The sequence below is a fragment of the Phyllobates terribilis genome, unplaced genomic scaffold (assembly GCF_046119375.1).
Source record: "Phyllobates terribilis strain yellow unplaced genomic scaffold, ASM4611937v1 Scaffold_7__3_contigs__length_470593459, whole genome shotgun sequence".
In the NCBI taxonomy this organism is placed as follows: Eukaryota; Metazoa; Chordata; class Amphibia; order Anura; family Dendrobatidae; genus Phyllobates; species Phyllobates terribilis.
The window spans coordinates 396,653,453-396,677,715 of record NW_027362767.1 but is presented as its reverse complement, the minus strand read 5'-3'; the positions used below and the strand labels follow the sequence as shown (position 1 = coordinate 396,677,715).

The window sequence follows — 24,263 nt, the reverse complement described above, 5'->3', positions numbered from 1 at the left end:
AGCGGAAACCAGATTGTAGAGGGTCAAGAAGAGAGTTGTCTGAGAGATAGCAGATGAGACGGGAGTGGACCAGGTGTTCCAGGAGTTTAGAGATAAAGGGAAGATTGGAAACAGGTCTGTTGTTGGCCGTGCAGTTCTGGTCAAGGGATGGTTTTTTAAGTAATGGTTGTATGCTGGCATGTTTAAAAGAAGAGGGAAAGATACCAGATGAGAGGGAAAGGTTGAAAATTTTAGTTAGGTGAGTGGTGACAGCTGGAGAAAGGGACTGAAGGAGATGTGAGGGAATAGGGTCACTGGTGCAGGTGGTAGGGCGAGAAGATGCAAGGAGCCTGATCACTTCATCTTCCGTGACTGTTTCGAAGTCAGAAAGTGAGCAAGATACAATGTGGCAGGGGAGAGCATGCATAACATTTGGGGATTGGGAGAAAATTTACTGTCGGATATGGTCAATTTTTTCTTTGAAATAATAGGCCAGATCGTCAGCGCTGAGGTCGGTGGTCGGGGCCTGTGTTGTTTGATTGAGGAGAGAATGAAACGTGTCAAAGAGTCGTTTAGGATTATTGGAAAGTGAGATGATGAGGTTGTTAAAGTAGGTTTGTTTGGAGAGGTGAAGGGAGGAGTTATATGTTTTCAGCATAAATTTTTAATGGAGGAAATCTTCGGGCAGATTTGATTTTCTCCACAGCCTTTCAGCGCACCAGGAGCACCGCTGGAGGAAACGTGTTAGAGGTTTGTGCCAGGGTTGTCGCCATCTATGCCGAATTGTTCATTGTGTAGAAGGTGCGGCTTCATCCAGGGCGCATAGCATTATTTCGTTATAATGCTTCAATGCAGAGTCGGGACATGAGAGGGAGGAGATTGGGGCCAATGATGATTGCCACTTTTTTATAAATTTCTGGGTGTTAATGGCGCGTAAATTTCTATAAGTGTTGACGGTGGGAGTGTCTTGAGTAGAGTCACAGTTCTTGACAGCGAATGAAAGAAGATTATGGTCAGAGTGTGGAAGGGGAGAGTTAGTAAAGCCATGTACTGAGCAAAGCCGGGAGAAGATCAGGTCCAATGTGTTACCGTCCTCATGTGTAGGAGAGTTAGCAAGCTGTGAAAGGCCGAAGGAGGAGGTTAGTGATTAGAGATGAGCGTTATTCTACTCGAACTGTTCGCCAATCTCAAATTCGAGCTGTTTTGGGCGGTGTTCGAGCCGTTCGGCGAACACGAACAATTTGAGAAAAATTCGGCTGTTCGAGGTTATGTTCGATAACTGTTCGTGCACCAAAATCATAACTGGATTTTTTCTCAGTAATGATGAAAATTAATGTTAATGCGCAGTTTGAGTGTACAGCGGGGTGGGGGGAGGTGCAGGGGATGGATCTCTGCAGGAACAATGAAGATCTCCATTTTTTTTTCTCTTTCCCGCATTTGCAGTGGGGAGGTGCAATCTGTCAGCCTATCAGCAGCGCACACACGGAGCGAAGTGCTTTTTTTCACACAAGCAAGGGCATGTGTCATTGGCAGTGTATGTCACATGTCCTTGCCCTATAAGACCAAGCCATTTTCCCCGTCGCCACCATTTTCTCACTGCTGCAGCTGCGTGTTAGACGGCACCGCTGTTGCTGTGTGTGCTATACCTTGTTAATTTCAAGCCAATTTTTGCACAAATCTACAGATAGCTTGGGAGTAGGGAATAGTTGTGATTGCAGTCCTTTTAAGGACTAGGTTACAGCATTTCCTACGACTTTTATCAGGCAGGTCTGTGCTCTTAAATAGATAGATTGTGGGAGTAAAGACTAATTGTAATTGGAGTCCTTTTCAGGACTAGGTTACATCAGTTCCTATCAGTTTTTGCCAATAAGGTCTGTGCCAGTACTGTGCAAGTTTTTTTCACAGCATTTGGCTGAATCTAGCAAAGCTAATCCTTTTTGGCCTATTGCAGAGTGTGTTAGTCAGTGGAGTAGCCTATCTGTGTTGCAAGATATACCACCTGTGTATAGAATACCAATTTTTTTACTGCACCTAGTGAAGTAAAATCTTTTGGGCATAGCATCATTCTATTAGTCCATCTATACTGACCTCCATCAGGATGCAAATTGAATATAATTTTTTTCTGCATCTAGCTCTGAAAAAAATATTTTGCTTCTAGCTGTGTGTGGGACTTGTTCTATTAATCCATCTATACAGACCTCCATCAGGTTGCAAACTGAATATATTTTTTTCTGCATCTACCTCTGAAAAAATATTGGGCTTCTAGCTGTGTGTGGGACTTGTTCTATTAATCCATCTATACAGACCTCCATCACGTTGCAAACTGAATATATTTTTTTCTGCATCTACCTCTGAAAAAATATTGGGCTTCTAGCTGTGTGTGGGACTTGTTCTATTAATCCATCTATACAGACCTCCATCAGGTTGCAAACTGAATATATTTTTTTCTGCATCTACCTCTGAAAAAATATTGGGCTTCTAGCTGTGTGTGGGACTTGTTCTATTAATCCATCTATACAGACCTCCATCAGGTTGCAAACTGAATATATTTTTTTCTGCATCTACCTCTGAAAAAATATTGGGCTTCTAGCTGTGTGTGGGACTTGTTCTATTAATCCATCTATACAGACCTCCATCAGGTTGCAAACTGAATATATTTTTTTCTGCATCTACCTCTGAAAAAATATTGGGCTTCTAGCTGTGTGTGGGACTTGTTGTATTAGTCCATCTATACTGACCTCCATCAGGTTGCAAACTGAATATATTTTTTTCTGCATCTACCTCTGAAAAAATATTGGGCTTCTAGCTGTGTGTGGGACTTGTTGTATTAGTCCATCTATACTGACCTCCATCAGGTTGCAAACTGAATATATTTTTTTCTGCATCTACCTCTGAAAAAATATTGGGCTTCTAGCTGTGTGTGGGACTTGTTGTATTAGTCCATCTATACTGACCTCCATCAGGTTGCAAACTGAATATATTTTTTTCTGCATCTACCTCTGAAAAAATATTGGGCTTCTAGCTGTGTGTGGGACTTGTTCTATTAATCCATCTATACAGACCTCCATCAGGTTGCAAACTGAATATATTTTTTTCTGCATCTACCTCTGAAAAAATATTGGGCTTCTAGCTGTGTGTGGGACTTGTTCTATTAATCCATCTATACAGACCTCCATCAGGTTGCAAACTGAATATATATTTTTCTGCATCTACCTCTGAAAAAATATTGGGCTTCTAGCTGTGTGTGGGACTTGTTCTATTAATCCATCTATACAGACCTCCATCAGGTTGCAAACTGAATATATCTTTTTCCGCATCTACCTCTGAAAAAATATTGGGCTTCTAGCTGTGTGTGGGACTTGTTCTATTAATCCATCTATACAGACCTCCATCAGGTTGCAAACTGAATATATTTTTTTCTGCATCTACCTCTGAAAAAATATTCGGCATCTAGCTGTGTGTGGGACTTGTTGTATTAGTCCATCTATACTGACCTCCATCAGGTTGCAAACTGAATATATTTTTTTCTGCATCTACCTCTGAAAAAATATTGGGCTTCTAGCTGTGTGTGGGACTTGTTGTATTAGTCCATCTATACTGACCTCCATCAGGTTGCAAATTGAATATAATTTTTTTCTGCATCTAACCCAGCCAATAGTTTTTGCCTAATACCACAGTTTGGCCACTCAGCTCTGCTCGGTTCCCATCCATTGTTTTTTTGTGCAAACAACTCCAGAGTTGTGAATTAGTTAACCACCAAAATGAGTGGAAAAAGGCCTGCTGCTGGTGGAAAGGGGAATAGGCGTGTTGGGAAGGGGAAAAAAGGTTGTGTCCGTGGGGTAGGTGTTAAAGCAATAGTAACATCTGCAGAAGAAAGACCATCTTCCAGCCAAACTATAATGTCTACTTCTTTTAGCGGACAATGTGATAAGATCCCTTTCTTACAGCCACGCCAATCGCTACAAATTCCAGATGAGGCACAAAAACAGCAGGTGCTTCAACGAATATCAAGTGCTCCTTTAAGTGGGCTCTCCTCCACATCAACTTCAACATCACAAATACTCCAGTCCTCAAAGGTGTCACCCCAATCGCACTTGCTTCCTCACAGCTCCCAAATCTCCAGCTGCCCGTCTGAGTATGAGGTAGAACAGATGGTTGAGTCTGCAGAGCTGTTTACTCATACTATAGCCTGGGAATCAGAGGTCGACTCCAGCGCTTCTGTGAATCCAGACGAGGAAATGATCTGCACTGATGCCCAGAATCTTTATGAGTCGGATCCAGGACCAGACGCAGAAGGTTCTGACCATAATGTAGACCCTCATTCCCAAACTGTAACTCCTGTTGGTGGAGACAATGAGGAAGACGATGATAAGACTCAAATACCTGATTGGAGCGACAACTTTAGTTTTTTGTCAGGGCAGGAACAGGTTGGCTCTGAGGACGACGGGTGTGATAACGCACAGGGTGATGATGATGAGGTTGGAGATCCCACTTACTGTCAACCCACAGTCAGCCAAGAGATGAGGTCAGCAGAGGAGGTGGAGGAAGATGCTAGTGACGACGAGGTCAGGTTGCGCCTTCCTGGACAGAGACGTAGTACTGGAAGCACGTCAACAACTGCATCCTCAAACACAACTCTGCCTCTCACCACAAGTCGTGGTGGCTCTTCAGGTCGCATGGGTGCTAAGCCTTGCATAGCCTGGGCATTTTTTCAGATCGATAAAGATGACCCAACTCGTGTTATCTGTATCATTTGTCAGCAAAAGCTAAGTAGAGGCCAAAAAATACATAGTTTGAGTACTTCATGCATGAACCGGCACATGGACATGAAGCATAAGTTGCAGTGGGAAGCTCAGTGTGCTACAATGCGGCCTAGCCGGCCGGGCCAACCACCGTCTGCCATATCTTGTGCATCCGCGGCCTCTTCATCCTCTGTGACTGGGGGGACAGCAGTCACACCTGTTTTGGGGCGCAGACCTGCCACCTCTTTACCCGCAACAGCCAGCGTGATTGGCAGGTCATCATTTTCTTTGGAGGTGGTAACACCAGCTGGTGTTGAGCGCTGTCCGACATCGATAGCACCACCTTTGGATCAAGGCAGCCTAACATGTCCGCCTGCATCTTCCTCACAAAGGGCATTTTGCCGGGGACACCCTTATCAACCCCGTCTAAGCACAATAGCCAGCCCTGGGTCCCTCAGATGTGGACAAGTAAAAGACCATTTCCTCCTAGCCATGAGAAAGCTAAGAGGTTGAATTTCACCATCTGCAAGCTCTTGGCTACAGAAATGCTGCCTTTCCGCCTGGTGGACACAGAGGATTTTCGAGACCTTATGTCCGTCGCAGTGCCCCAGTACCAGATGCCCAGTCGGCACTACTTCTCAAAGAAAGGTGTGCCTGCGTTCCACCAGCATGTCGCACACAACATCACCGCTTCTTTGAGAAACTCTGTGTGTGACAGGGTGCATTTCACCACAGACACTTGGACGAGTAGGCATGGACAGGGGCGTTACATGTCGCTGACTGGGCACTGGGTAACTATGGTGACAGCAGGACAAGGGGCTGCTGTCCAAGTCTCGCCGTCCGCACGAGTTGTGCGTCAATCCTCTTTATGTCAAAGTTCCTCCACTGCTTCTGCCTCCTCAACCTCCTCTCGGTCTTCCACCTGCACCCAAAGCCTGTCTGGTCATGCCACAAGCTTTCTAACTGCGCAGAAGGGATCCTGCACACCTCCTTACTTTGCTGGCAGTAGGGCTCAACGTCATCAGGCGGTTTTTACATTGAAATGTCTGGGAAATGTGAGTCACACAGCTGAGGAGTTGTGGTCAGCTCTGGAGAACCAATTTCATGAATGGTTGTCTCCACTGGACCTGAAACCAGGGAGGGCCGTGTGCGACAATGCTGCAAACCTGGGTGCGGACCTTCGCCGGGGCAATGTCACACACGTGCCTTGTATGGCTCACGTGTTGAACCTGGTTGTCCAGCAATTTTTAGCCCACTATCCCAGACTAGATGGCCTTCTGCAGAGGGCACGGTCGCTGTGTGCTCACTTCCGCCGTTCGCATCCCGCAGCTCAGCGACTTACATCTCTACAGAAGTCGTTGGGCCTGCCACTTCACCGGCTAAAATGCGATGTGCCTACCCGGTGGAATTCAACTCTGCACATGTTGCAGCGACTGTGGCAGCACCGACAAGCCCTGGTGCAATACGTTCTGACGTATAGCCTGGGCCAACGAGATTCAGAGGTGGGGCAAATCACGCTGGAGGAGTGGTCTCAGATCAGGGACCTATGCACCCTTCTGCACAGTTTTGAAATGGCGACGAAGATGTTTAGTGCTGATGATGCCATTATCAGCATGACTATTCCGGTGATTTACATGCTGGAGCACATGTTAAACAGAATTCGGAGTCAGGTGGTGGCACAAGAGGAGGTGGAGGAAGTAGAGGAGGAGGAGTTGTATGCGGAAGGGCTAACATCTGCAAGGTCCAGACGGTCGGCAGCACCAAGGCGGCAGGCATGTGAGGGTGGGGGAGATGGTTTTACCAGGGCGCATGGTAGCAGCCAAACTAGTGAGGAAGGTGCAGGAGCCCAGGAAGAAGTGGAGGACGAACTGATGGAAGACTCATCAGATGAGGGAGACCTTGATCACATTTCTGTTGTGCGAGGTTGGGGGGAGAGGACAGAGGAAGGAAGCATGATTGTTACCTCGCCACCAACACAACAGGGACTTGGTGCTCCTGGATGCGCAACACACATGAGTGCCTTCTTGCTGCACTACCTGCAACATGACCCTCGAATTGTGAGAATTAGAAATAATCCTGACTACTGGGTTGCCACACTGTTAGATCCCCGGTACAAAAGTAAATTTGCAGAAATTATTCCTGCCATAGAAAGGGATGCACGCATGCAGGAGTATCAGCAGAGACTGTTGCAGAATCTTACATGTGCTTTTCCACAAAATACCAGTGGTGCACGTCGTGAATCTCACAGTTCCAACTTGCCAACCGTGGGACCGTCAAGTGTTCAGCACTCAAACCGTAACAGAACCACAGTATCTGCTGGTAACATCAATTTTGCAGAATCATTTCACCACTTTTTTAGCCCATCCTTTGCAAGGCCACAGGAGACAAGAAGTCTGACACATAGTCAACGCCTAGAGACGATGGTACAGGAGTATCTCCAAGTAAACATTGAAGCCACGACTGTGTCACTGGACCCTTGCTCTTTTTGGGCTTCCAATCTGGATAAATGGCCGGAGCTAGCCACTTACGCCTTGGAGATCTTGTCATGCCCCGCAGCCAGCGTTCTGTCTGAACGTGTGTTCAGCGCTGCTGGTGGTGTGCTGACAGATAAGCGCACGCGGCTCTCCACTGATAATGTAGACAGACTCACGTTCATAAAGATGAACAAATCATGGATCCGAAAAGACTTTTCTACCCCTGTGTCATCCTGGGGAGAGTAAAAGCTTGATGATTGGTTAAAATCACCCTACCAACCGTTTTAAGCTTTCAAATTACTAATCATGTTTATCTGTATCTTGGCTGGAAAATAATGTGGGCTTTGTAGCAGTGTGCAGCACTGATTCTATTAGGCCATCTATAATAAGCTCCACCAGATTTAAAATTACTAATCATGTTTATCTGTATCTTGACTGGAAAATAATTTGGGCTTTGTAGCAGTGTGCAGCACTGATCCTATTAGGCCATCTATACTAAAGCTTCACCAGATTTAAAATTAATAATAATTTTTAGCTGCATCTAGCCCGGAAAATAATTTTGGGGCTCCGAGATGCGCAAGACACATAAGTGCCTTCTTGCTGCACTACCTGCAGCATGACCCTCATATTGTCAGAATTCGAACTAATCATGACGACTGGGTTGCCACACTCTTAGATCCCCCAAACTTTTCGATCAACCTTTTCATTTTAATAAAGACCAAAAAAATGGTCATTTTTGAAATTATAAGCATTAGCAGGTTGTTAGAAACTGAAATCAAACAGTTTTCAACTCAAAACTTTATTCTAGGTGATGTTACATTTTCACATAGGACCCCTTGTTCGAAAGGAGCTTCTGAACTCTCTCGTCCATTGAATTTGTCAGGTTTTGGATGGTTTCTGCTTCAATTGTTTTGCATGAGGACAGAATACCCTCCCAGAGCTGTTGCTTAGATGTGAACTGCTTCCCGCCATCATAGACACTCCTTTTAATGATGCTCCAAAGGTTCTGAATGGGGTACAGGTCAGGGGAGCATGGGGGTCACACCATAAGTTTGTCCCCTTTTATGCCCATATCAGCCAGAGATGCAGATGTTTTATGTGCAGCATGAGATGGTGAATTATCATGCAGAAAAATGATCTTGCTGTGAAATACACGGTTCTTCTTCTTGAACCATGGCAGGAAGTGCTGTTTGAGAAAATCCACATACATTATGGAGTTCATCTTTAGCGCCTTCAGGGATCCTAAAGGGGCTGACAATCTCTCTCCCCATGATTCCAGCCCAAAACATTACTCCACCTCCTCCTTGTTGGTGCTGTAGCCGTGTTTGCGTGGGGTGTCCATCAACCAGCCATCCTCCACTCCATCCATCTGGACCATCGAGCGCTGCACAGCACTCATCCGTGAACAAAACAGATTTGAAATCAGTCTTCATGTAATGTTTGGCCCACTGGAGCCGTTTCTGCTTGTGTGAAGTGGATAGAGGAGGTCGACAGGATGGCGTATGCACAGCTGCAAACCTCTGAAGGACCCTGCATCTTGTTGTTCGGGGGACGTTGGAGGCACAAGCAGCTTCAAAAACTTGTCTGCTGCTATGACAAGGCTTTTTTGCCGCTGCTCTTTCAACCTGACGTAATTGCCTGTAGGAAAGAGTCCTCAATTTGCCCTTATCAGCACGCACACGTGTGTACTGTGAATCAGCTACATACTTCTTGATTGCCAAGACACTTCATCCTGATCATCGCACAATGTTGATTGTAGTCATGCCTTGACCTAAACACTCCACAATTTGTTGCTTCTCAGCAGCCGACACATCCTTTTTCTTTCCCATTTTGGCAGAAAATGTAGGCTGCTTAATAATGTGAGACAGCCTTCTTAAGTAGTCTTGCCTTTCATTGGACAGACCTGCCAAACTAATTAGCACAGGTGTCTGCAATTGCTTACAGTGATATAAAGAGCCCTGACACACATCACCATCAATGAGTTTAACTGACTAACAAACAAATTCTTCCCTTATCACTCCTAAACACTTTTTGCATAATAATTTGGAACGCAGTGTACATGTGCTTTTCGACAAAACACCAGTGGTTCACATAGTGAATCTTACAGTTCTAACTTGCCAACCGTGGTCTGTATGGAGTTGTTCAATAAAGGGCCCAAAATTAAGATAACATAGATGGGAGAGGTCTCTATGAATAGGAATTCCTAAGTATTTGATACCCTGTGAGGGCCAGGCAAAGGGAAAGTTGGACTGGATGGAATCCTATATGGATTTGGGGAGGGAGACATCGAGGGCCTCAGACTTCGCTGCATTGATTTTAAAATTTGACCATGTAACAAAGTGATCTATTTCAGCCATAACAGCAATATGTGATTGAGTGATATATACTAGGACATCATCAGCAAATAGAGAGCACTTGTACTCGGTGCCTCCCACCTCAATCCACCTAATATTGGGGTTATGGCGAATTGATGAGAGCAGGTGCTCCGTCACTAGGATGTATAAGAGAGGGGACAGAGGACATCCCTGCCTTGTCCCATTGGTGATTGTGAAAGGTGATGAAAATGTTCTGATGCACCCCCTGGGCCTTGGGACAACCGGAGCCGGACCCTTTTTGGTGGATGCTGGTGGTTGTAGTCTTCGTGGCGGCGACCCGCTTCCGTGGCTCAGGGTGGTCAAACCAGTGGCGGAACTATTTATGTGGTTTTGATGTTTAAATGTCCGACTACGCCACCCGTAGATTGCGGTCAGAGTGAACCGCCGCTGCAGGGCAGACCGCTGAGGCTGGTGTTGTGGGTGCAGCAGAGCGTAGCATAACTCCCCACGGGAGGAGTATAGCCTCAGGGCAGTGTATGCGGAGGATGGGGGTGATGGTGCAGGGCAGCAGCAGTAACGACACAGAGTCAGTGATGCAGTCCAGGGCCTTTACTCACAGTTCTTATTATCCAGACCACGTCTGCAGGTAACGGCTGCCCACGTCGTACTGTGCTCACCAGGTGAGGGGCTCAGACAACTCCCAGATAACTTTGGAGCGCTTCACAGGACCCCCTTTGTGTGTCCTTTGTCTGGCCTTTCTTACCAACCCTTCTGTCCGGCTACCTCGGGCCTCCTCTTGGTAAACTTGGCGCCAGTTTCCCTGACCCTATGTGGTGCCTTCCTAGCGGGTGTAGCGAGGGGCTGCGCCACATAAAATGTCACAGCCTCCGGTTTCTAGCTGAGGGTCGTTTCCTGCCTCCACTAGTTTCGGGGACCGGTCTCCCCCTTTGGCCTGACCCCTCCACGCAGGTGGATTCGGGCGTGCGGTGGCGACTCGCCCGTCCGCACCCCTGGGATCCCTTCATTCCTCGTTCCTGGAGCCTTCTCCGCTCCTCTTCCTTCCTTCTCCCTCTTCCAGGCCTGGGCCTCTGTTACTAGGCCCGCCTCCGGAGCAGAGCTCATGCAGAGCCCCTGCTCCCTGCCACTTCTGCTCAGACTTCTCTGCACTGAACTAAGATGGTGCCCACCTTTTATACTCCCTTCTCAATGCACCCAGGAACTGCTTCCTCCCTGCTCCTGCACTACAGGGTTCCCCTTCCTCAGTGTTCCCTCCCCCCACTCCAGCCAGGGACAGGGACTGTCGTGCCCATCTCAGAGGCATATTGGTCGCCCTGCCCTACGGCAATGTGGTGTAATGCCTGCAGGTGTCAGGTCCTGATCCACACTCTATCCTTACCTGAGAGTGAGATATCACACCTCTGGGTGAGGTGCAATACCTCTGTAGCAACCGAGCCCTCAGGGTGCTACAGTTCCATTTATCTTCAGCCTAGGTGACATATTGCGATACAGGGCAATGATTTTGGCTATAAAAGGGTCCCCTAGACCCCTACCCCAAGCTTTTTAAGAGAATCATATATGGCGTGCCAGGAGACTCTATGGAATGCTTTCTCAGCATCCAACGAGAGTATCTAATTACAAATTTTTAACTGCATCTAGCCCAGGAAATACTTTGTGCCTAGTAGCAGTGTCTGCTAGTCAGGGGATTATCCCGGCTGTTAAGCAAGCTACACCACCTGTAGTTTAGACACTTAATTTTTTCAAAGGAAATGCTTCGGGACCATGGGATACTCAGTGAAGAGCATCAGGAGGCACCCCAAGGCATAGGGGCTGGGACTGGCAGTAGGATGCCTTGCGGTGGACAGCCGAGCTTGATCCTTATAAAAGCTTTTTAACTGCAGCAGCTTTAGTGGACGCTACTGGAGCTGGAATTACGCGGCTGCTGGCATGAGACTTGCCCTCCAATAGATCCTTGTAAATGGATTTAAAGTGTATTCATTCAAATTAGAGAGACAATTTAAATTAAAAAGCTTAGAGCTGCCGCCACCACAGGGGGGCTCGCTCGACCCACCAGCGGACAGGCACCAGTATTGGGAGAGGGGGGCTGGCCATCAGGGTTCACCGCGGCTCTGGCACAAACCCGGCGACACGGAGGTGGCACGGGCAGGAGCGGACTGGCCGTGTCGGCTTCTCACTTTTTGGATTTTAGAAGGGCATGACATGCCTATATCTGTGTCTCCCCCTCCTTTTACTCCTCCACCTCTTTTATTTTCGCATGACTATATGTACTTGTCACTTTTCCATGTGTTAGTTATGTCTTCTGAGCAGTTTGTCAGCTTTTGGACACCTTTGAAGGTGTTTTCTATGTGTTTCTATGTGTTTTTGTTTGCCTGCCATTGGTTTTAACGGTGTTCGAAGGTGTTCGACGAACAGTTCGACGAACAGTTCGGCGAACACACGGGTGTTCGACGAACCGAACCGAACTCGAACACTACGGGGGTGGCTCAACACTATTAGTGATAAAAGATGAGTGGCAGATGGGGAAAGAGGATCGCCAATTGGGATGTTAAAATCTCCCAAGATTATCGTGGGGATGTCGCAGGATAGAAAATTTGGAAGCCAGGCAGCAAAGTGATCCAGGAATTGACGGGGGGGGGACCTGGAGGGCGATAGACAACCGCCACTCGCAGGGAAAAGGGTCGGTAGAGTCTGACTGTGTGGGTCTCAAAAGACGGGAAGATAAGGGAGGGTACAGGGGGGATAACCTGAAAAGTACATTTTGTTGAAAGAAGCAGACCAACACCTCCACCTGATCTGTTGTCAGGTCGCGGGGTATGAGAGAAATGTAGGCCACCATAGGATAGAGCTGCAGTGGCGGTGGTGTCCGACTTCTGGATCCAGGTTTCAGTGAGAGCCAGAAGGTTGAGGGAATTAGAGAGGAAAAAGTAATGGATGTAAGAGAGTTTATTACAAGCTGAGCGCGCATTCCAAAGGGCACAGTTGAATGAGACAGAAGATATGCAGGGAATATTAATGAGATTAGCAGAGTTTCTGAATGTAACAGGGAAAGAGTTAGTGTTATTATTACTGGAGGGTCCTGGGTTGGGAGAAATATCACATGCGACTAATAGAAGGAAGATACAGAGAGTGAGCAGATGGTTGAGTGATTTGTGAGAGCGTTTCCTGTGTTGTATGGTGGGAATGAATGCATCTGCGTGGTATAACATTGTGAAGAGAGCATGACAACTGTACATAGGAGAAGAGAGGAGAGAGGGGTTAATATGGATGAAGTGTGCCGAATCAGTGGGAGAACGGTGAATGTGGATGATTGTAGCAGTCAGAATATAAATGGCACAGATACAAATGGTGAATACTGTTTGCCAAAAAGATGACCTGGAAGCAAGTTTGTTTAATTGTCTTGCATGTCTTACCTGTCTCCTGCCCTGTCCAACTGCCATTTTCTAACTGCCGGGGCACTTTGATAAATTATGACACTTTGATAAAGTATGCATAAATGCTATATGCATAAATGTCCCCGCATAAATGCTGCCCCTTGACTATGTCTTAATATATAGGGACGTATCTGCTTAGATCTACACAGATTTAACTTGTTAGCAATCAATCACTAGCTTAAGACAACAGGAGACAATAAAACTGCAGAAAAAAAAAAATGGCAAACTCAACATGGATCATAAACTCTTAAAGTAAGTGTGATGACCTTAAAGTATCATGGATTAAACAACGTAGAGGAGTGAAAAAATATATACCAGTGATAGGCTGCAGAGCATTGCATGGAAATACAAGGCAGTTTTCAGGATAGATCACACAAGGAGTGAAAAACATATACCCATACACAGACTATTCTTCTTTTCCCATATGCCTCTGCGATCTAGTAAATGTTGTTACTGATTATGCAGGGTCTACTATTTTTTCTCACAAATTGATATGTATCATGCTTTCTAGGATGAATTCATCATTTCAGAATCGGCAGTTTCACATTATGCTGGATTTTTTGCTCGGTATGATGTGACTGCTGTGTGCGTCAGCTGGATTCGATCGTGGGGTCCGACCGCTGAGAAGCATCGTCTGATCGGGAACTTTTATCTTACTCTCTTCATCAGCATTTATCCAGTGGCAGCAGTGGGGGAGTCCTGACCTTGGAAATCAGCAGTAGGAGAGCGGCTTGTACATCCCTTCAGCCCTGTACACCCTCCCCCGTCACGACTGTAGATCCTTTACTGCTGTAAATAAATCAAAAGGGGCGGTAGGGGAAAATGTAAGACCAAGACTCAGTACCTCATTTTGAGATTCAGTTAATTCTACATCACAGAGGTTTATCACCTCTAATTTAGACGATGTGGCAGCATTCTCATTGAACCCTCTGGTCCTCCTATATTTAAATTGGGAATCATTTCTGTGACTAAAAAAAAAAATGGTGGAACTTTTATCATTTGTGAAGATTCTGAATACTAACAATTTAAATATCAAATTGTTCTGTTTATACAGTCAGATCTCCATCGATTTCCTGGATATACGTATATTCAGGGGAAACGATGGATATCTACAGGCTGATATTTTTCGGAAAGCAACAGCAGTAAATTCCCTACTCCATGCTACCTCTTCTCACCCACAACCATTGTTGAATGGGATACCAACTGGACAATTCCTCAGGGCACGTAGAATATGTTCTACTGATTGTACATTTCGCACACAGGCCCGTGACATGACAACCAGATTCCTGGAACGGGGTTATTCGAGACGAAGTATCAAAAAAGTCTACCAGAGAGCATTGTCGACTAGACGTATTGAACTGCTACAACCTAAACAACAAAAGACCCCCTTGAAAGCACAGGTGAGGTTCATCTCCACCTATCATTAAAAGTGGCATGAAGTCAGAAATGCACTGCAGAAATATTGGCAGATCCTAAGAGTGGATGACACTTTATTGAAATATATGCGTAATTATCCATCAGTGACTTACAGGAGATCACAAAATCTCAAGGATCAACTGACTCATAGTTATCATGCTGGACGTAATTTTGATAACACCTTTGGATCTAAGGGCCCGAAATGGGGTTTCTTTCCCTGCAGTGGATGTATAGCATGTCCCAACATGACCTGTGCATCAGAGATTGACTCAAGCGATGGGACGAAGAGATTTGTGATCACACAGCACATCACCTGTCATACAACTGGGGTGGTTTACTATGCTGTGTGTCCATGTAACAAAATTTATATTGGATTGACTTCACGCCCTTTGAAAATAAGAGTTTGTGAACATGTTCGTGACATTCTGAATGCGATTGAGGTTAATGACCTGTATCTACTTAAGCCAATACCTAAACATTTCAAAATTCATCATAATTCCAATGCAAAACTACTGAAGGTCAAAGGGATTGATAAGGTCAACGTGACCAAAAGAGGATGCAATTGGAAAAGAGATTTGGCACAATTGGAAGCTAAATGGATTTATAAAATTGGATCAGTTCAACCACGAGGCCTTAATGAGATATTGAGTTTTGCCCCTTTCTTGTAATTGTTTATATATATGCTTATATATATTTTTAAGTGTGTGTGTTTATATGTTTTTAATACCTCTCTCCGATTTTAGAGTTTTAGAAATGCTGAAGTATCGTTTCCCTACTTACCTGGGTCTTTGATGTGGACCGTTGGTATCTCCGGTGTTGGGTGACTCTGATGTGGATGGATTTGGTGGTGTTTTCCGTGTTGATCCTCACAAGGATAAGAAATACTCTGGATACAACCCCTGGATTATTTTGGACATACTTTTCTAATTATGGACATTGCGGAGCTATGCATATTCATATAATCATGGACACTCTTTATATTATAGCCTTCCTATTATTAATTATTTATGTTTACTGTATATTTAGGGCAGCATGGTGGCTCAGTGGTTAGCACTGTAGCTTTGCAGCGCTGGGGTCCTAGGTTCAAATCACACCAAGGACGACATCTGCAAGGAGTTTGTATGTTCTCCCAGTGTTTGCGTGGGTTTCCTCCGGGTTCTCCAGTTTCCTCCCACATTCCAAAGACATACTGATAGGGAATCTAGATTGTGAGCCCCAATGGGGACAGTGCCAATAATGTCTGTGAAGCGCTGTGGAATTAATGGCGCTATATAAGTGAGTAAAATAAATAAATAAAATTTATTTATATACTTTTATATTCTATGGGACGGTGTATCTTCTGTGTTGGTACTACCTATGGTGAATCTATACAGAAAACTATTCCAAAGACATAAGTAGTACATATTGGCTAGAGATAGAAGCATCATATCTCACCATTTGATTAACATAGGCAAAACTATGCAGTGGATACCCAATCATAACACCTAAGTTTGGAAAAAAATCCAAAGACCACTGTCAAATATAAAATGACAATCTTTATTAATGAATGATGATTAAAAATTCATTATCAAATGATCACAAGGTTTTAAAATTGTTTAGAAAAGGAAAAGGATGAAACAAACAAACAAATAGGCACACATGGACAAATATAATAATGTAATTTATGGTTAATTTCAGTTCCCATGGGTAATGCTGCCTACAAGGAGGAACTAAATGGGATAACAAAAATAGTATCTCCCATATTGTTTAATGACAAATAGATATATAGGTCAGATCATAGATCAAGGCACCATATTGTCAAATAATCAAACTCACAAAAGAGTCAATGATAAATTATTAACATCAAAGTTACTGACCAGAGTCATTGAACTTACCCATGAGGATTATCCCTGAACAAAGTCCCGTGCCAATAGATAGCGCCCCAATGCGCGTTTCACACACCCAGTGCTTTCTCAAGGGGAGTGTGATAAAGACTGTGTATGCCTCACCATATTTGTACCCGTTCACATCCATTGTCCACCAATTAATGCGCCGTACGCCAGCGCTGCGACAGAGAAACCGGAAGTGCGGGGTCCCGCTCTCCTTTCCAGCACGCATTAGGGAAATCCCCGTTTGACGTCATATGTGCGTGCCGGAAATGACGGAGGCCTTCGCCCGACAAAGGACAGACTGTCGCAGTGCGCATGCGCCTGTCGGCGCCATTTTGTAGAAGTCCGTTCTACATCCTCAGAGCGTAGACAAACGAAAGCATAGTGCTTATCCACCCCTAGAGCCGCCAACAAGTAATCAGAAGGTAAAAACACCCCTATCGATACAATTCAGGAGAGAGTATATGAACCCGAAGAAGCCCACAGGAAATCCCTATCGTGGAGAGACGTGTCCCCGTATAGTATCTCCCGCTATAGAATATCATGTGATATAATGTAAATAATCTAGAAAAAGAGGGAAAAACAAATAAAGGGGTAATGAGGCAAAAATTGTGAAATGGTACCAGCAGAAATGTATTAACATGTTAAATTTACATCCATGTCCATCATAAAATACAATAGACCCATACAGTATATATCATTTATGCAGTAGGTACACATCACAAGTAAAGGGGTATCCATTGATGTAAAGATGACACTTCCAATCTCCTGATTCATTGTTGGGGTTCAGATGGATGGGGGGTCCAGATAGAAAAAAGCCCAAGGCACATTGAATTCAGATGCTTCCCATATATCGATCAGTCCATGTTATCACAAAGTGGAAATGGGTCATTATTGCTAAAGTATAGAGGCATAAAGAGGAAAAAGTTAAAACCACACCAAACAAGAACGCTTTTTAAAAAAACTGAATTAAAAATATAGAGATTATAGGAAAGGCGAGAAACTGATTTTCTCATTTAAACCAACTGGTGACATTAAGATTGAGATGGGAAAAAATTGCTGGGGATTGCTCCTGCGGCTTTATGGAGATTTTGATACAGCTGGATGAAAAAATCCTCAAAGATGTTGAGAAGGAAATTGAGGAAATTCAAAGCATTATCAAAAAGGACCTTCCTGATAAGGCCCTGGAAGAAATTAATAAGGAGCTGTAACTCAATTTTGCTAAATGGGAAAACGAAGTATGTACGGCAAAAACTAAAAAGTTCTAGAGAGATATGACAGATCTCCAGAATAACATGATGTACCGGTGGAGTAACAGGGTATCTAGAAAGGGATCTATGATCAGGTCCCGTTCTGGTTCAGTCTCATCCCATACCTCAATGGATGAAGCACGTCCCACTACCAGTGACTCTCAATCTGAGAACACTGTTAATATGGGCATCACAAGGGAATTAAGAAACAGGACCAAATCTTACTCGAAGAGAAAAATTACTCCTTCATACCAATACACTAAGAAAACCAGGAGCAACAATATGGAGGTAATTAATCTCTCCAAGCATGAATTGTCTCCCATACTTTATGAATTATTGAAACTGGGTTTGTCCTTCTCACCCGCTAGTGGATTCGACTACTTTCTGGCGGTCAAGGATCTCCACCTCTTTTGCCCCAAACTAATTTTGAAGAAATTACACCATAGGCCTGAGCATGATTCGAGTTCTATAAATGACAGGGAACTGGAGGCACTGGATGCATTTAGGATCTTTTCTTAGAACAAGGTCCGAATACTGATTTTCCTAAAACAATCATGCCCAGATCAACCACTTTTCCCCCCTTGTCGGTTTGCTCACCAATTGAAATATTCTCCAAAATGGTTATGGAAGACTTTAAGAAAATCCCATGTGGGATTAGGAGAGATAATTTACATCCATTACAGAGAAAAGCCTTGAAAGAACTAAAAGCCTTCGACGATGTGGTCATAAAGGCAGCCGACAAGTGAGGAAATGTCGTGATCTGGCCTGTTAATCAATACGAGAAGGAGGTATATAGACAGCTCAGGGCTAAAGAGAACTACTCTATCCTCCCTAGCAATCCAACATCTCAATTTGGCTGTGAACTTCAGAGAATTCTGACTATGGCATATGAGGCAGGAATCATCCCAAAAAAAGTATTGGAGGGTCTAACAGTTAAATTTACAAAGTTACCTACACTATATTTACTTCCAAAAATTCACAAAGATCCAGTGGACCCCCCGGGGCGTCCGATAGTCTCTGGCATTGGAGGTTTATGTGAACCAGTATGCAAATTTATCGACCATTACTTGAAATCACTGGTCGAGACACTACCCTCCTATATCAGGGACTCTTCGGACGTCCTGGGGAAAATAGATGGTAGCTCCCTGGATGAGGACATGTGGCTGGTGACCGCAGATGTGGAGTCCCTATACACCTGTATAGATCATAGGGACGGAATTAGAGCTACCCGCTTCTTTTTGGAGACAAGCAGTCTGGACAGGCCCATGGTCAACCTGATTTTGGAATTATTGGAGTTCATTCTCAAACATAATTTTTTTGTTTTCAAAGATCGGTTTTATTTGCAGAGACGAGGTACTGCCATGGGCGCAGCATGTGCCCCGTCGTACGCAAATCTCTTCCTCGGCCTTTGGGAAAGGGAGATTTTTTTGCGATGACGGGGCGCGTGCCGTTAGCCATGTGCAGCACTGGTTCCGATATATAGATGACCTTTTGATAATTTGTCAGGGAACTACATTTGAATTGAATGCCTTCTTTGAAGAACTAAACACAAATAATTACAATATCAAATTAACATATAAATATAGCAGAAAAGAGATTGATTTCCTGGATATTGCGATGTCGGTTGATCAGATGGGCCTGATCCAGACTAGCATCTATCGCAAGACCACATCTGTAAATTCTGTATTGCATGCTTCTTCTGCGCATTTACCATCAACCATCAGGGCTATCCCCACTGGACAATTCATGAGGGCTAAAAGAACTTGCTCCACAATCACTGCATTTACACAACAGGCCCATGACTTGAAGGATCATTTCCTAGATAGGGGCTATAGCCGCAGAATGATTAAGAAGGGCTTTAATCGGGCAAGGGCAGTACCGCGGGAGAGACTTCTCATGACCACTAAGAAAAAATCAGACACTCCGAAAATAAGATTTATTTCCACCTTTAATTGTGAGTGGTACTCTATGAAAGACATTCTTATGAGGCATTGGCCTATCTTACTCACTGACCCGGTCTTGAAGAAGGATATCCCTGAGGTCCCACTTATGACGGCAAGACGCAGTAAAAACCTTCGGGATCATCTAGTCAAAAGCCAGTTTGTGGCGAAAGTGAAAAATCACTTTGGGACTACTAAACAGAGATGGGGATGCTTTCCCTGCGGTGACTGCCTTGCTTGTACAAGGGGCAATATCGTTAGAGCCACTTCTTTCGATACAGCAGATGGGACTCGACCTTTGCGGTCACCAGCTACATATCCTGCAGTACATCCTATGTGGTGTACTATGGGGTATGCACATGTGGGAAGATTTATGTCGGACTAACATCCAGGGAGTTGCGCATCCGAACTCGGGAGCACATTAGGGACATCATTGCGGCAAGAGAGGTTGAGGAACTAATGACCATGAAGACCATTGCGAAACATTTTAAGATCTGTCATAACTCAGACCCCCGGGGTTTCAAAATAAGGGGGATTGATCGAATCCACTGCAGGATCAGAGGGGGGCGATGTAAAAAAAGCCTTAGCTCAACTTGAGCTTAAGTGGATCACCAATCTGGGGACCATGTCACAATTTGGATTAAATGAGAAAATCAGTTTCTCGCCTTTCTTATAATCTCTATATTTTTAATTCTGTTTTTTTAAAAAGCATTCTTGTTTGGTGTGGTTTTAACTTTTTCCTCTTTATGCCTCTATACTTGAGCAATAATGACCCATTTCCACTTTGTGATAACATGGACTGATCGATATATGGGAAGCATCTGAATTCAATGTGCCTTGGGCTTTTTTCTATCTGGACCCCCCATCCATCTGAACCCCAACAATGAATCAGTAGATTGGAAGTGTCATCTTTACATCAATGGATACCCCTTTACTTTTGATGTGTACCTACTGCATAAATGATATATACTGTATGGGTCTATTGTATTTTATGATGGACATGGATGTAAATTTAACATGTTAATACATTTCTGCTGGTACCATTTCACAATTTTTGCCTCATTACCCCTTTATTTGTTTTTCCCTGTTTTTCTAGATTATTTACATTATATCACATGATATTCTATAGCGGGAGATACTATACGGGGACACGTCTCTCCGCGATAGGGATTTCCTGTGGGCTTCTTCGGGGTCATATACTCTCTCGTGAATTGTATCGATAGGGGTGTTTTTACCTTCTGATTACTTGTTGGTGGCTCTAGGGGTGGATAAGCACTATGCTTTCGTTTGTCTACGCTCTGAGGATGTAGAACGGACTTCTACAAAATGGCGCCGACAGGCGCATGCGCACTGCGACAGTCTATATATCTATTTGTCATTAAACAATATGGGAGATACTATTTTTGTTATCCCATTTAGTCCCTCCTTGTAGGCAGCATTACCCATGGGAACTGAAATTAACCATAAATTACATTATTATATTTGTCCATGTGTGCCTATTTGTTTGTGTTTCATCCTTTTCCTCTTTTAAACAATTTTAAAACCTTGTGATCATTTGATAATGAATTTTTAATCTTCATTCATTAATAAAGATTGTCATTTTATATTTGACAGTGGTCTTTGTAATTTTTTCCAAACTTAGGTGCTATGGTGAATCTATCCATATGATTCCTTTATCTTTGGTGTAATGAATGAATTCTCCTATCCTTTTATATTTATTATTATTTATATATATTTATATTTACTATTTATTATATTTAAAAAAAAAATCCCCATTTATTTTTTTCTAATTTCAGCACTGTATGGTTCATCACTTGTTCTGTAATCCTTATTTAAATACTTGTCAAATTTGATATATTTTTTTCACTTATTATATATGTTTATTCATATAATCTTGATTGTTCACTTTAATATTCTTTGTTATATACCATTATATAATTATCATTGTTGCACCCCTTCTATTAATTTTTACTTATCTTATTAATTGTCACATATTTTTGGTTATTATTAGTTTACATTTATTTTTATTTATATTTATTTTCATTTATATTTATTTTCACTTTTACTCAAGTATTTAGTTCATCTCATTATGGATGATCACATACTATACCTAATATTTCCATTATTTGGGATCAGTTCTTTACTAAGCACTCTTCTATAGTATATCACTATTGTCCTGCTTCATATCTTACCATGGAGATGCTCCACTAGCCTTATGCAGACCGCACCTCCGTCCTGACATCGGACGGGTGTGTGGATGCGTGACCCAGGATGCTCACCATTGGTGCTGGGAGATCTGGATACCGGAGATGCTAAACAGGAATGCCACAGTGAGGCTTGGAGTGCACCATACACTGACGCTGCATGCTGCACCTGGGTATGCTGTGCGCCTGCGTTCCAGCCCCCACATTGAGGCTTGGAACGCACTCTGTGACGCAACTTCCGGTCACATGGGGTACGCCACCTATTGATTAAATGGATTGTTTCCTGGTATTGTGTATATATAAGATGGATGCGATCTCCGCTTTCTATATTCATCCCCTAAGAAGAAGCAAGCCGCGAAACGTGTGGTCGAGGTCTTTTCATCAGCCAGGTCATATAATTATTAATTATTGATGATTAACTTATATTATTCCCTCCACCATTTTTTGATCACAGTTAAAGTTTTTTACATTATTCTTTGGTCTTATGGAGGTGCTAGCATTTTTGTGATTCTATTGATTGCACTTTATATGTATGGCAGCTTATTTGCACATTGGTTCATATGCTCTTAATATGAATTATATTCTGCACTTGTAATATCTGTGGCCTTGAGAAGGTGCTTGCATTACTTGCACCTTATAATTGTAGCTTTTTTGCACATTTTCCCATATGCACTTTTTGTGATTTTTTCTGCACTTGCAGTATTTGTGGCCTCTAGGTGGTGCTTATTCTCTTTGCACTATTAATTTGTACTCTATTTAAATGGTAGCAGATTTGCACTATAGTGAATGGCACTTTATGTGATTTGATCTTTCTAAATATTCATATTGGTATATTCCTCAATTCTTATAATTTGATATATTTAATCAACATAATTATGGTTCAGTAATTTTTGTGATTTTGAGTACTTGCTCTATATGGTGGATATATCATGTTATGACTGGCTTGTGTAGTTCTTTTCTGTTCTAGTTTCCCTCCTACTTTTTATTTATTTTATGTTGTATTTTAAGTATATGTCAATAAAAATTCCATTTTTATTATACTGGTGCTAATCTTCCAGTCGTTTATAGGTTTATAATGCTTTATATGGAAGTGCTCTTTAAATTTTTGGGCTAAAAAAACTTTATGGAATATTAATCCTATATAATTTAAAGGTTATCCCTGTGCCAGTCTTTTATATGTTTGGGCTTGTGTAATCATGAATTTAAATATTACTTTGTACCTTAATAGTTTTATATCCTTACTACCCTTGGCTGGTTACTCTTTTGGGTGTTTGTTCTGTTCTTAGCACACTGTATTTTAGTGCATTTCACATGTTTTTTATATGTAAAATATGTATTTAACAAAGATTTTTTCATTCTAATTACTTCCAAAAACTCTATTTTTCTCCTGTTTTTACATGCTTTTTGGAGTGATGTTGCTGCTGTGGCACACTCTCACTTATGAGTGTTGATGTGCCTCCAGCCATTATGTATCTGGGATTTCTGTTATTAAGTGTATGGGAAAAGGCCTGACTTGCATGGAGCTCTTCCTCTTCCTGACCACCATATTGCAGAAGTTCACCTTGGAGCCCACTGTAGTAAGAAAAAATCTGAGCAAAAACACAAGCCCAACACTAATGCTTTAAGACCTCAGTCATACCAGATGAATAAAGTACCTCGTGTGAAAACACAGCATTTCTTTTAATCACCCAGACATATAAATTCATGAGAAATACACTATTATCATTATGTTGACTTTGAATTTATGTGTTTTTTTTGGTTGGTCAAGAAGGACATACTATTGTTTGTGTAAGCCTGCATGTTGACTCTTGAGCTGATATTTACTGAAACTTATGGTCTGTTATCTCTTGTGACAGGGACTGAGGGTCATGAAAAAATGATGTTTACTAAAATGCTGATTACATATTGTCCTAGGCCAGCTACCTTATTGACTAGCTACACAGGAGAACAACTGCAGATCAATTAGATGTTCTAACAATGTAAGTTAAACTTATCTCACCTCCCCTCTGACCTGTGGATAATGTCTAAAAGGACAATTGTGAATTATAAAAGGGTTCTCTGCCTCTGTATCAGAGTCTTTTTACAAAAACACAACCAAAGGAAACTTGAGGACAGCAAGCAGAACATCATGAGGAATACAGATCTGCTCCAGTGAATATCACTAAACTCTTAGAGACATTATGAATAAATCCAGTTTGGGACACTCAGGTCACCTAGCCACATATCTCACTGTTCTATCCCAGGTGGGTCAATGGAATGGTGAGCCTGTATAATGTTGTGCCATCTTGGGTATTCGCTTGGACTGTTCTATCTATTTATTGCCTGTTTTGTGGTTCAACAAAATATTGTTAGTATTAGTAGTATTACACTCACGGAAGACCCCCGAGTCTTCACATCTCATTTTTAGCTGAAGATGAGCTTCTTGCAAAAAGAAAACCTACAAGCTCAAGGACTTACAAAATAGGATGGCTGCTCTAATGTTCAAAGGATATCAAGTGATAAAACACTACAAAGACTTGTTTGTACAATAAATCAGATATATTTTTTGTTGTATTTTTTAGTACTGTCCTGCCACAATAGTATTCTACACAATATAATATAAATTTCAACATCTGCAATCATTTTA

General features: G+C 43.0%; 1 long non-coding RNA gene across 1 annotated transcript in view; it reads left to right on the top strand.

Moving 5' to 3' along the window:
• The window catches only part of LOC141153260 (uncharacterized), a 49,799-nt gene extending 34,110 nt beyond the window's left edge, over window positions 1-15,689 (top strand). The window contains exons 2-3 of the long non-coding RNA XR_012247274.1: window positions 14,222-14,359; window positions 15,119-15,689. This is a non-coding gene — a long non-coding RNA (uncharacterized lncRNA). The remainder of the gene's footprint in view (window positions 1-14,221; window positions 14,360-15,118) is intronic.
• The last annotated feature ends 8,574 nt before the right edge of the window (window positions 15,690-24,263 follow it).